The 14,417-nt window shown below is 41.2% G+C and overlaps 1 protein-coding gene across 1 annotated transcript in view; it reads right to left on the minus strand.

The window, feature by feature from the left end:
- The window catches only part of LOC145418026 (nephrin-like), a 194,645-nt gene that overhangs the window by 135,084 nt on the left and 45,144 nt on the right, over positions 1–14,417 (minus strand). The gene's annotated exons all lie outside the window — the stretch shown is intronic.

Below are 14,417 nucleotides of genomic sequence, written 5' to 3' on the forward strand. Positions count from 1 at the left end.
AGCTGCTGTGTACGGGGTCTGTGCGTCTGGTGAAAATGAGTCTGGACAGTACACGTCATCAGCATCAGCATCAGAGAGAGAGAGAGAGAGAGAGAGAGAGAGAGAGAGAGAGAGAGAGAGAGAGAGAGAGAGAGAAGACAGGGAGGGAAAAGGTAGGGAAGGAAGGAGTGGGGTTAACCAGTTCACCTGGATGACGTATTGTATATTCTGTTACTGATACACCAAACAAATTTATTAAACTTTGTGAGGTTTTTGAACTGGAAGAGTTTTATATTTGCCCTTCATAAATACTTTCACATCTAAAAATGTATAGTCTAATTTTTACTCGTTTAGTGGTAACATAAACAATATACAAAAACAATCTTTGACTGAAGGGGCTGATGGTGCAGTGCAGTATGTGTGATACATGTATACAGTTTCGCAATAATAACTAGGTCATGAAACCCGCCATCTGAACTAACGTGCAGTAAAAGACCGACATAATGACCCGGTGTATGCATAAGTACAACAGACTTATCCGCCTTCACTTTACGATCTCATTAGTAGGGTCCCCAACCTGGCTTCGGAAGTGATGACCATGGCTTCAGCTTATTACTTTCCTGATATAATATCCTCTTTAGTTCCCATTATGTATTTCCATCTGTATCTATTTACCTACCTGTACCTGTTCATCTGTATAGCTATCCATCAATCCGTCAATCTATCAACCTATATAATTTTGATCTATTATGTATGCCCATTTTAGTGTGTATCTTAATCTACATCTATCTATCAATCTATTTAAACTATGTTGGGAGAAGGAGGGAGGTGAGAAGAGAGGAAGAGGTCAGTAGAATGGAAGTTGTGGAAGCAATGAAGAAAGTCAAAATGGGGAAATCCCCAGGAATGGAAGGAGTGTGTGGTGAAATGCTGAAGCCTGGATATGGAAGATGTGCAGATTGGCCTGGGAGCAAGGAAGAGTCCCGGAGAACTGGAAGTCAAATATAGTTATTCCCCTGTACAAAGGAAAATGGGAAACAGAAGTGTGTGGTAATCATAGGGCCATTAGTTTTTTCAGTGTAATAGGAAAAGCATATGGTAGGATACTTATTGACAGAGTTAGTGAAATAACAGAGGAATTAATTGGAGAAGAACAGGAAGGTTTTAGGAAGGGAGGAGGTTGTGTAGATCAGATATTCATCCATAAGTATTTCGTGAAAAAAGTTTCTTGGGAAGAGAAAGAAGCTCTAAGCGTCCTTCGTGGATATGGAGAAAGCATAATTATGACAGAGTGGATAAACAAGGAATGTGGAAAATATTTAGAATATATGGTGTTAGTGGGAAGCTGTTGAACGCCGTGAGGAATATGCATGAGGGTGCTAAGGCTGCAGTGCATGTGGATGATGAATTTTGCGATTTTTTCTGTCTGAATGTTGAACTGAGACAGGGATGTGTCAGTTCTCCATGGCTGTTCAATTTGTATATGGATGGGGTTAGAAAAGAGATACAAGGTAGGGTAGTTGATGTTGAAGCTGCCCTAATGAGTGAGGGCAGTGTTTGGAAACTTCTAGTTCTTGTTGGTTGAAGATCATACTGTACTGTTAAGTGAAGACGAAGGGCAACTGCAAGACTTAATGAATGAATTTGAGAGAGTGTGTAGCAAACGGAATCTAAAGGGGAAAATAGGGAAGAGTAAAGCTTTGGTCTTCGAGAGAAATGAAGTCACTGAATGCACAGTGAGGTTGGATGATGAACTGGAAAATGTGAGTGCAGTTAAGTACTTGGGTAGTGTGCTGAGAATGGATGGCAATTTGGAAGATGAAGTGCATGAAAGGGGTGCAGTGATAAGAAATAGGGAAGTGAGATAAGAAACAGGGAAGTGAGATAAGAAATAGGGAAGTGAGTATGTAAGTAAAAAAAAAAAAGTCGCTGCATGATTGTATTGTAATACCAAGTCTAACGTATGGAACTTAAATTTGGACCTTATCGGAAGGACAGAAGCCAAGAGTGAGAGCAATGGAAATGGGCTATTTGAGAGGAGCATGCGGAGCTACATGGAGAGACAAACTGACAAATGAGGAAGTGATGGAGCGTTGTGGTGTGGATGTGATACAGCGTTAGGAGAAATCGACGAGAGTGTATGTGAGTGAGTGGAGGGAAGGAGAGGGAGGGGAAGGCCGAGGATGAGTTGAGGGGGGGGGAGAGAGGGGAAGGCCGAGGATGAGGTGGAGGGATGGATTGGAGAGGTATATAAGAGAGGGATGTGTGAGGTGGGGGGAAGGCAGCGAAATGGCGAATGACAGGGCTACAAGGAGGCGATTTGTTTGTGGTCACCTCTTACGAGATTAAGGCGTCTGGGAATAGATAGACACTGTCTTTTTAAGTCGGCCAGCAAGTGGCCACGCTTCCACCCTTCTGCCTTAAGAGTCGCCTCCTAACTTATTCTGCGTCACTCACAAACAAATGATTAACTCTGGCACAGCCCTCATAAGTTTTTCTCTTAACCACAGCCTCCAGTCCTTCAAACACAATGTACACAGCTCTGATATTTATGAAGCAATGCATCGTAAAGTTTCCTCTCTTTTGTCTCAAGTTCTTTGGTATTCACGTCATAATGTGGTTCTTTCTTTCTTCTATGTATGTATGTAAGTGTGCATATATGTAAGTATATATGTACGTAGTGTCAGTCAGTCTGGCTATCCATCTATCAATCTCTCCACCAATATCTATCTATCTATCTATCTATATTCAGTCATTTATCTCCCACTGTGAGCCTTGGGACCCAGACATACAAGTATATGGCGTATGTAAACTGTCGCTTGTCCATCAGCGGCATTACGTGAGACAAAAGTGTAAAGAACATCTTGGAGATTAACTCTTGCACTCATCCAGTCGCAGCGATTTAACTCATAACAATACTTTTTTTTACCTGAACTTGGCGTGGGTTTTTGTACTTTTCCAGCTAGTTTTACGTAGCTCAGTGGGAGAAATAGACAATGGTACGGTTGTTCTTCCTTTTCTTAGAAATTTCTGACGACTAGCATCATATTTTGGTGTTAAACTATTGTTGCAACTTTGGATTCAGGGTAGAGAGATGGCAACTTTAGGCCAGGTTATAGTACAAGCATTGTAGTCACTAGGCGTCCATTTTGTTATTTTTTAATTCACGTAACAAAGTCAACCGCTTCCTGGGCCACAAGAATCATCTGTACAGCCACTCGGTGTAGAGTCACCTGAAGGCAGTATCACTTCAAGTGGGTGGATATGGAACGCGCCACCATCCTCACTACTTCAAAAAAACATCAGGTTATTTGATTTTGGTCTCTCTTTCCTTAGCTACCCTGTTCATATTTGTGTGGCCTGATGTCGCATCCTGTAAGGGATGGCCCCGCCAAAAGAATTTCCAAGCGGCTTGTCCCTACTCAGTAAGAACCCCTCTTCATCAGGTAGTTGGCTTTCGTGCTGCAGAGGAATGTTTGTTGGGTGCCTTCCTTGTCAGTCACATGCTTTCTCTGTTTTAACATTTTTGCCTCCCCCTACGTTTTGCATTCTGTCGTTCGTCCTACCTTGTCCCAGTTCTTTTCTCCTCGTCTTCGTGTTCTCAATAATTCTGCAGATCCAGAGTCCCCCCCTCCTTCTCTCTAGCTCGCTCTATCTTGTATAACGGTATTAAAAGAAGGGCACTGAAGCCCCCATTAGTTATTCCTGGTTATCTCTATGTCTGCCTGCCTGTGTGCCTACATGCCTGTTTGCATGCCCGTCTGCCGGCTTGCCTACTTGCCTGCTTATTCATCTGCTTGCCCGCCTACCTACCTATTTATCAGCTTTCCAGTCTGCCCACTTCCCTGCCTGCCTGCTTGTATCTCTGCAAGCCTGCCTGTCTGCCTGTTCGTATCTCTCCTTGCTTGCCTGATTGCCTTTTGTCTGCTTACTTCTTACGTATCTGCCTTGATGCATATTATCTCTGTATGCTTGCCTGACTACCAGCTTGCTTCTCTGCCTTTCTGGTTGCCTAACTGCCTCTCTGCCTGCCTGTGTACCTACCTGCCTCTCCATCTACTTCTCTGCCTGCCTGCCTGCTTCCCAATTTGTTTGCCTGCCTGGTGCCTGCCTGCTATAACTCTGACTGCCAAGATTTATGTCTACTGGACAAAATCGTCTGCTTTACCATAACTGCAAGGTGCACCAAGAAGGGAGAAATGGGTTTCCCGGATAATTTTAGAACCCTTCTAGTTCACATCTCTTGCAGAAATACAATCTTCTATCGTTAGCTTAAGTCAAGAGAAAGTGCTTCTCCTTTTGCATCCCTCCTTTCTTCTCTGACTACCTGTACGCCCGCTTATATTTCTGCCTTCTGCCTATTTTTGCCTCTTTTTTACCTTATTACCTGCCTTTCAACATCTGTCCGTCCGTCTCCCTCACTGCTTGTGTTCCTGCTTTCATCTCTGCTTGTATTCCCGCTTCCCTGTCCCACATTACCTCTTTCTCTCCATTTGTCTATCTACTTGCCTACCGACTTGCGTGTCTACTTTCAATTCTGTCTTCCACATTGGCTCCGTTCTTGCCTTCCTGCCTGCTTATCTGTCGGTCCACCTCCCTTCCTGCCTTACTGTATCTCTGTTCTGTCTCCTTGTCTACCTCCCAGTCTACTTACCTGTGTCTGTGTCCATTCTTGGGTCCCTGTCTGTTTATTTCTATTTTCCTTTCTACATCTCTTTCTATCATGCATGCGGTCTCCCTCCCTGCCTACCTCTCTGTCTCCCTAGTGTCCCGTTAGTCTCCCTGCCTGCCTGCCGGCCTCTCTTTCTTCCGTCTCCCTGCCTGCTTGTCTCTCTGTTTCACTACTTTTCGGTTACTCTCCCTGCCTCTCTATCTCCGTAGTCTCCCGTTAGTATCCCTGCCCGTCTGCGGCCTCTCCTTCCTCCTTCTCTCTTCTTAGTCTCCCTGATTGCCTTGCCTGCCTCTGTGCCTTCCTACCCTCCTGTTAGTCTCCGTACCTGTTTGCCTTCCTCATTTCTGCTCTATTCCCTCCCTGCCTACCTACCTTCCTTTCTTCCTCCCTGCCTCCCTGTCTGTCCGTTCGCCTCGTTGCGTCCTTCCTCACATCTCTGCCTTCCCGAACTCTTTTTCTTTTATCCCTCCTCCCTCTAGGCCTTTCACTATCTGGCCTCGTTACTCTCTCTCTCTCTCTCTCTTTCTCTCTCTCTCTCTCTCTCTCTCTCTCTCTCTCTCTCTCTCTCTCTCTCTCTCTCTCGGGTGCTCTGTTTGTTTTAACATCCGATTCTGCTTTAATTTCAATCGAATTTCTGTGTGTGTGTGTGTGTGTGTGTGTGTGTGTGTGTGTGTGTGTGTGTGTGTGTGTGTGTGTGTGTGTGTGTGTTCTCTAGCCACGGTCATATCTTCACTGTGTCACTCGAGAATTACAATACAATTAAACTTTTTCCTGAAACTGACACATATCCTGCGTTTTTGTTCCGAATTAGTACGTTTTCAGAAAAAGAAAATGGTCTCTTCTTTTTTTATACTATCGAATCCATTGTCAAAATGAAAATTATATATATATATATATATATATATATATATATATATATATATATATATATATATATATATATATGTGGTCAGTTACATTCAAGTGGCCTATCTATGTCAGTCTACCTAGATGTCTCCCTGTCTATATATGTATCTATCTACCATTTTAACTATGTATATATTTAATGTTTTTCGCTGTATATCTATGTATCTGTCTCTCTGTCTATCAGTCTCTCTGTCTATCTATCTATTTATCTCGCCATCTGTATACACACAGGGCATTTTAAAATAATTCACGGACAAACGTTTGTGATCAACTGGACATGTAATAATAAGACACAATTTTTTTGGCGTTGTTTACCCCGAAAATGCCTTAATAATGAGATACTGTAATCGGATTAGGGGCAGCAGTGTTATAAAATTAGCATTACGTGGTGAACTGAGCATTACTTTCCTAGGTGTAATGCTTAATGCATACTATTTGGAAATTTTAACCATTTATGGATAAATATGTTGAAGATTCCGACACCTTAGCAACTTTCCAAACCAGTCTAACGCTATTCATCCTAAAGGAGTCGTAACACTTGTTACGTACTTACAAATAATTTAGCAAGAATAACGCAATACTATTTAAGTAAACTGTGAAGATGTCGATAAACACACTGCAAATTTAACATACATTTGCATAAATTACGAAGACTTGCAAGTTATGCTCGCTGTGATTGCAAATAGCAAAATAATGTCTCATTTCTTGGTATTTATGGAAGGCGGTTCATGCGCTATGTAATGAGAGATTAAAATGACATTATCTCATTAATAAAGCATTTTCGGAGAAAACAGCCTGAAATGTGTTTATTTCTACATATCACGTTGATCTTAAATGTCTCCCAGTGTAATTCTGCAACATCCTGTATATCTGTATCTATGATCCTGTCCCCATCCCCCTCATCACTAGTGCGGGGGACCTGAGGCTAGGCTACCCATGCCCGGCACATGACGCGAGGGTAACCAGCCTCACCTCCCAGACAGTGGGTTGGTTATGCGAGCAAAAATCTCAGCTACCTCTCCATGTAAACCATTATGGACGCCATCCAGTGGAACGCTTTCTCCTACTTGGCGAGGGGTTCTGAACCTGGGGTTTGCTAACGACTCGGGTTTCACAGCAGGGTTTTCAAGGGATACTTAGATGTCTGACTAAAATGTACTGTATGAAGATCTACTGAGAGAGAGAGAGAGAGAGAGAGAGAGAGAGAGAGAGAGAGAGAGAGAGAGAGAGAGAGAGAGAGAGAGAGAGAGAGAGAGAGAGAGAGAGATTGATTGAATAGGGAAACTAGTGCCAGGCAGCAAAGGCCATATGACACTAAAGAAGAAATCATTGATATCGGTCAGGTAAAGCAATCATATGGAGGAAAGCATACGGATACGTGACAAAAAGGATATGAGAGCAGTAACCGAAACGTGGGTGGATTCACCTAGAAGATCAGCAAGTGAATGTGGATGGCGTAAGTTATCAATGAAAGGGAAAGCACAGCAGAGTATCGAGGGCAGTCCAGTAGGAGATGCTCTACAGTAGGTAGAACCTGACAGTAGGAGCAAAGAGGAGGTACTCCACCAGCCATCAAATAGCCATGTGTAAGACGGGCATGGCCTAAACGCAAACGTGCTAACGCTCTCTCCCACCGTCTGTTAGGATAGGAGGAAAATGACCAAGGCGAAACAGTGGGCTTAATGGAACGCAGCTTATTATTAGTAACATGGGACCACTCCAACTGCCATCGACGCTTAAGCGACAAAGAGAGAGATGGAAAAAAGTCACCTACTGGGTGACAGCTGGAGAATAATGTGTCAGACGCTGCTGACCTGGCCAAAAAATCCACCTGCTCATTTCCTGCAATACCAACATGGCTCGGAACCCAACAAAAGGTGACTACTTTCTTCCTGGTAGCAATCCTGTACAACCACTCCTGAATTTTAAGAACAAGTTGGTTGGCTGCGGGAATGGTCTGGAGGCTAAAAACGGCACTAAAGGAGTCCGTGAATAGAGAGAGAGAGAGAGAGAGAGAGAGAGAGAGAGAGAGAGAACGACGGCTATAGAGGCGCATATCAGGTTGGTTCACGTTCAAACAGCAGCCATGAGTGAGGATGTAGGGTACTGTCTCATTAAAGTCAGTTGGCAGCAACTGAAGCACGTACTCAGTGACCCAATGCCCGGAGATATTTTGTTTTCTTAAATAAGGTACGTTCATAACATTTCTAATATTTTTTTTTATACAATGATAAGTATGCTAGTGATATTTTTACAATGTGGCAATGATTATCGTATTGTAATTAGAGACGCTGTAGCATTTTGGGAGCTCATGTTTGTGACTGTGGTCGTATGTGTGGCTGCTCAGCAGCTAAACTTAGATTTTAATGATGTTGGCGGAGGTATGGACTCTGCGTGCTTCCTAGTTAATGTTTGTTCTTTTGACAATGATGGTAAAGACTCCCTGAATTTGTGTCTAACGTGAGATCTTCCGACGGTGGTGATAACATGACTGCTTGATGGTGCTTTCATTGATGTTTTGTCATTATGACTGCCAGAAATTATTTCTACTTAGTGAAGAATGCCTGATGTTGTTTGTACTGTATGACCTTACGACGGTGTTGATAATATGACCTCTTGATGATGTTTTAGCTCTTTGATCTTTTGACGTAATGACTGCCAGAAGGTGTTTCTACCGTGTGATCTTACGACGGTGATCATAATATGAGTGCCTGATGGTGTTATTATAGTGTAATGTTATGACAGTGGTAATATTATAACTGTGTGTCAATGTCAACGACTTTATGTATAACTTTGGTTATATAAATATTATATAATGCAATTTCAGATACAGCAATGGCCTTATCAGCGATAAAGCATCACATTGATGAAATCTACATTCAGTATGGATGCATTACTATCGTCAAAAACGAATGTGAATTTCCTCAGCGTGACATATGCCACAGAGTTTTATCACAGGACTGCATGAAACCACGTTTTCTCAAACGACATCCGAATATCAAAAGTAAGAATGCTGCCATCTTCAAGCAAAAGGAAGAAGAACTGAAGTAAGCATGCTTTGATCATCTGAGATAGTTCATTCAACAAAATGAATCTGGGTTACGTGCACTGTACATGGTATCAGTAAGAACTTCACAAGAAAAACACATCAGAACGTTGCCGATAAGTTAATCGTACCTTGCTGTAAAGATGTAGTCTCCTGTGTTATTGAATGTGATACTCAGCAGGTCACATCAGTACCCATCTCAAATGAGTGTGTTCACTGACGAATATATGTCTGAAGATATCAAACAAGTCATTGGTGAAATAAAGGGAGCATCTTTAGGTAAATCTGTAATCCAAATTGATGACTGGACTGACGCGGCTGCTTGTGTCTAACTCCTGGTGTTTGTACGATACATCAGTGGTGGATATTTTGGTGAAGATTTCTTGTTCTATCATGCGTTGGAGTCAACTACAAGAGGTGAAGACATTTTCCATGATGTTTGTTTTGTTTTGTTTTCAAGAAGCTGATGGATTTTCATGGAATAATGTGTGTGCACAACTGATGGAACACCAGCAGTGCATGGCCATCGATCAGGGTTGTTTAGAAGAGTGAATGAGGCAAATCCTGAAACAAGGCATCTTCACTGTATCCATCACTGATAAGCTCTGATGTCTAAAACTTACCCACCAGAATTAAGATTATTACTTAATGATGTACACATGGTAAATACCATCAAGTGCCATAAATACACGACTCTTATATCCAACTTGCCAGGAGTTTGGAACAGGTGACAAAGTCTTACATTTTCACATCGAAGTTCAGTGGCTGTTATGGGGGAAGATTGTATAGGACCGAGTCACTAAAGGAGGAGCATTCCTTATTCCTCAAATGCAACAACCTGACAAACTCTCTTGAGTTACCAAGAAACTGTCAGACAACCAGTGGATCTAGAAGCTAGTCTATCTGAAGGACATAATTATTCTTACATAATTACTCTAATTTGCCAAATTTATCCCACCAACGCTGTTTTACCACAGTGATTGGCCTCATGGACAGACTAAGACCATTCAGTATGAAGCAGGAGCTGTGGAAAGGGAAGATCAAAAATGAATATCTTGGCATGTTGGAACCTCTAAGTGAGACACTTTCTCAAAGCAAAGGTACTGGAAAACTAGAGTTTGTGCACCTTGTGCAAACACTTCTTTCTTCCATGAGAATGGAGTGAAGTCTTATTTGCCAAAGCTGAGCCAGTCGGAATCAGAGCTGATTTGAAACCCACCCATTCACTGTTAATGTGCATCTTCTCCTAGAAAATATGCAAGAAGTATTCCTAGACTTGGTGAACAACTCTGTTCCAAAAAATGCATTTGAAACACTTCCCCTTACGAAGTTCTGGTCTAAAATGAGTGAACTTCACCCTGCTGTGATGATCTTGCTGTGGGGTTTTTGTTATTGCTCCATAGTACTTACCTGTGTCAGTAAGGATTTTCAGTGCTGTTGAACACGAAAACAAAAGACCGAGCATGGCTTTATGTGAAGCATAGCCTTCGAGTTTGTCTGTCTATTACAGCACCTTGAATTGAGAAACTTCTTAAGACAAAGCAGGCACACCCTTCACAGTGAAGTTTAATACTGGTTGTCATATTTAACCCCTACTTGCCGGATGACGTGTATAACCATCATGATTTTCGGTCGACGTGAACAGCTGCAAGAGTCTTCCCGCCACCCTTTGAACCCACGACCATTTTCTATGACAACCATAAGGTAGGTAGATACCCAAGGTACCCTACTGACGTGTGTCTCAGTCTGTACACGGCACTGGTAGTACAGAGTGATGTCTTCCTCATCCTCCTCGTCCGATTCTGCTCCCCCACGCGAGAGGCCGATTGCATCATTGACCCCCACGCAAGTTCTGCCCTTATCACCGCAGAAAGGGCTCTGTGACTGAGAAGGTGTGTGGGAAGTTGTAAATAGTAAACAGGTATGCACAAGTGTTTTTTTTTAAATTCATAAGTGATGTGTAAGATATTGTTAGCTATATCTAGTAAGTGTTATGATATAAGTGTTTTATAATAAGTTTTACAAGTGCAATCCAATAAGCATTACTATTTGTGAAATAATGATTGGAAATGCCTTGAGTAACTCTACCTGCTACGTGAAAGAAAACCAGGAGTGCTTGGGCGAGGAAGAAAATGACCTGATTGGCTATAACTAAATTTTTTCCCTCATTACTCAGAAAATAATGGTGAATATGAGAGAATAAGTGTATATGTGATGTGAAGTACAAAAATGTAAGTTATGTATAACACTGTAATATTTTCACAATGCCCCTGATTAGTACAAACTAGTCAATTTTTGTACAGGTAGTTACCTCATACTCAACCATACTGTGTGAAACAGCCAGAGCATTTACTTCTCAAAGTGCGATTACCTGTAATTGTGATGTCAAGTGCACATATAAGTGCTGTAATAGAGGGAAACTATTAAAATTGAAGCAAGATGTGATTAGAGAAAATCAGGGAGATGTTCTTTTCCCACACATCTACGGGGCATAGTGGCACTATGAAAAGGGCGGAAAACCCTATGGGAAGCCAAATGAACAGGGTGAAGTCTCATCCTTACGATGGTGAGTGGGGAAAAGAGGAAAATTCCGAGTTTCTCAAAGGAAGCCCAGGCAGTGTTACAATCACCACTCCGGTCAGGCTGCCAACGCTAGCCAGCGGGTCCAAGGCCGCTGGCAGAGGCACACGCTCAGAAACAGCCTGCCAAAACATGGAAACCAGTCATCTTTAACTTAAACTTACTCATCAACGGGACCACCCAGAGACATGGGGATACTGTCATTTGAAAAAGGAAGAGTTGATGAGACGTATGTATCTTTAATTTTTTCTCTAACTATTATAGTTTGGCAGATATTAGGGTTTGAAGTAAGGATATTTTTTTTTCCAAAATCACGGAAATCCCCCGTAGGGGTGAGAGGGCGACGTCGGAAAACCCCCAGCGTGCAGAGGTTAAAACAAGGTGTTAAAACTTGCTTACTAAATAATCATAATTTCGTTAGCATTATAATACAGTATGGTACCATTCTACACTGAAGTTAGTGCTAATATTTTTCTTCATAAAGTAACCAGTTTCTGACTTGTGCAGTATCATTGTAGGCTACACTGACAATAATGTTAATGCTTTTCTGCTTATTAAGGTCATTCTTGTTTCAGCCATCTGATCCATTTTACTACCAGTGTATATCTAAATAGTCTTAATGTATTACCATCTTATATTAAGTGTCAGATTAAAGAGGACATTGGTTGATAGTCTGATAACTCAGGAGGTACTTGGTGGGAAAAATGTTGAGAACCTCTGGACTGACCAATATCTCAAAATATGATCCAGAAACTACATCGCGTTTATTCTAACCTGACAAGGATGCCTAACTCCTTTCAGCTAGGTTGATGGCCAAGTGTAGTCAGTCTGTAGGATTGATTTGACGACCAAGAAGCCACGTTCCTATATCATAACTAAGGTTTCTCGAATTTTATGCAACCACGACTTAGTATTCAAGTTGTGAGTGGCCCAGTTCCCTCAGATATGTACAAAATGACTACGATACTATCTTGCCAAACCATTTATTAATATTTTAGCAGGTTAGGAGGGCTGCAGTTATTTATTTTACATGATCTAGAAGCTGTATCACATCCGAATATTGATAACATTACTTGGCTACGCAAGGAATTGTTCTTTGTCTCATATATAGTGAAGTGAATCGATGTATATATCTAAAACTGTACATTCGTAGATTTAACTGGAAAGATACTGAGAGAGAGAGAGAGAGAGAGAGAGAGAGAGAGAGAGAGAGAGAGAGAATTTATTAGAGTAAATCAGGCAATATTTCAGCTTTACTCTGCATTTGATGAGGTATTTGATGTCAGAATTATTAATGTCTCCAGACAAGTATATTAAAGTTTAGAGGAGCTCTTTTTATTAGTGATGAGGCTAATGTACTGTAGGTAGTATCTAACCCATCTAGTTGGAAAAGTCTCACCTAATGTCAATAAAGTCGTCTGGCGATAGGAAGGATAGATCGCTTGTGTGAAAGCCTGAAGATGTATATTAACAGATTAGAGTGGAGAGCAATTACTGTCGATCGTATTACAGGGGAAGATTATGATTTGGCGAAAAATGATGGCCTGCCTTGATCTACATGCAGTCGATAAACAGAAATCCAAACCTTTTTCTTCCGGAAGGACCTTTTGCCTTAGTATTATTATTATGACTATTATTATTATTATTATTATTATTATTATTATTAGTAGTAGTAGTAGTAGTAGTAGTTGTAGTTGCTGTTGTTGTTGTTGTTGTTGTTGGTGGTGGTGGTGGTGGTGGAGGTGCTGGTGGTTGGGTATTGTTGTTGTTGGTTGTTGTTGTTGTTGTTGTTGTTGGTTATTGTTGATGTTTGTTGCTGTTGTTGGTGGTGGTTGATGTTGCTGGTTGTTGTTGTTGGTTGTTGTTGATTGTTGTTGTTGGTTGTTGATATTGTTGTTAAAACCCTAGGCTCATCTGGACATGAACAATGTGGACTGCAGGCTGAATTTGCTCTTTCCCGCAATATCTTTGTCACAACGTGAAAGTTTTCCTCTCCAGTGTCTGGTTTGTTTTAGACTGCATATTTACAGATTCGCCTACAGAGAGATGTACCGGATGGAGACTGGAACGAGGGAACGTAGGGAGAGATGGAGGAAGAAAAAATAACAGATTAGCATGCAAATCAGGCAGTAATTCAGCTTAAGCTTCCGGCACCAGGCAGTCTGCATATAACATAAAGATTGGGAGTGCACGAATTCAGCTGTTTGTGTAATATGTTCATCGAAGTGATTAAGCTGCACTACCACTGTCACATATATGGCGCTGTCTTTCTTTGGTGCTGTGTCCGAAAGTTCTACTTCATAGTTTCTAGCTTAACTGAATAAGTAATAGCAGTAAATATTCATATACTATTTCAAGAATATTTAGTTCTCCACTCTATGATAGTACTGCATTTGCTCAGTTTCTCTCTTCTTATAATGTTCTTCACTTCTTTACCAAGTTGTTTCAAACTTTGTGCAGTTGTACCTGAGACTATTACCTTCATACACTTTTTTCCTTGTATCTTTTATTTTATTCTTCTCTTGTTTCTTTTTTATTTACTCCTCTCAGAGGGACCTACACAGTTAAAAATCAGTCCACTGAAGCACACAAACTTGAGGGTCATGTGTTCTTGTATATTTATTACCTATCAGGACAATTTACACAGCAGCACTTCAGTGCTGTATGAAGACCATCCTACATTTCCTTGGACCAGTTGTAAATCTCTAATTTATAATGTCTTCTGTCCAGTAATGTTGGATACTACTTGAATGTTTCATGTCTAAGCCTCAATGACTACGTTTGTCTATTTCACTTTTCTCACTTATTTAGGTTTCTTTGAGGCGGTTTTGGCAAGTGATCTGACATGAAAGATCCAGCTGAGGGCACTGTTAAGTGAAACACCGAAAATTTCAATACTTTTTGAGACACGAATATTGGTAGCAATGAAGATAATACAGGAATCTGGTAATATCTGACTATTAGTAAATTGTATACATTTAGTTTTGCTGGCATTAAAGAAGACAAGGTTATTTTGTGCCCATTCAGTCATCCTAGATAAATCTTGATTATGGAGATGGCTGCACTGAGTTGGGAGTTAGAGATATTAAACTTTGTGAAAAGGTGTTTAAGTGTGAATGAACTGTGAAGTGTTGCGTCATTGCATATGAATGTATGGGATTTGGGGGTGACAGATAAGAGATCATTAATATGAATTAGGAATAAGGTTGGAGCCAGAACTGACCCTTGAGGAAC

Source organism: Coenobita brevimanus, chromosome 112 (genome assembly GCF_032717465.1).
Source record: "Coenobita brevimanus isolate Jiangsu-jjx chromosome 112, ASM3271746v2, whole genome shotgun sequence".
In the NCBI taxonomy this organism is placed as follows: domain Eukaryota; kingdom Metazoa; phylum Arthropoda; class Malacostraca; order Decapoda; family Coenobitidae; genus Coenobita; species Coenobita brevimanus.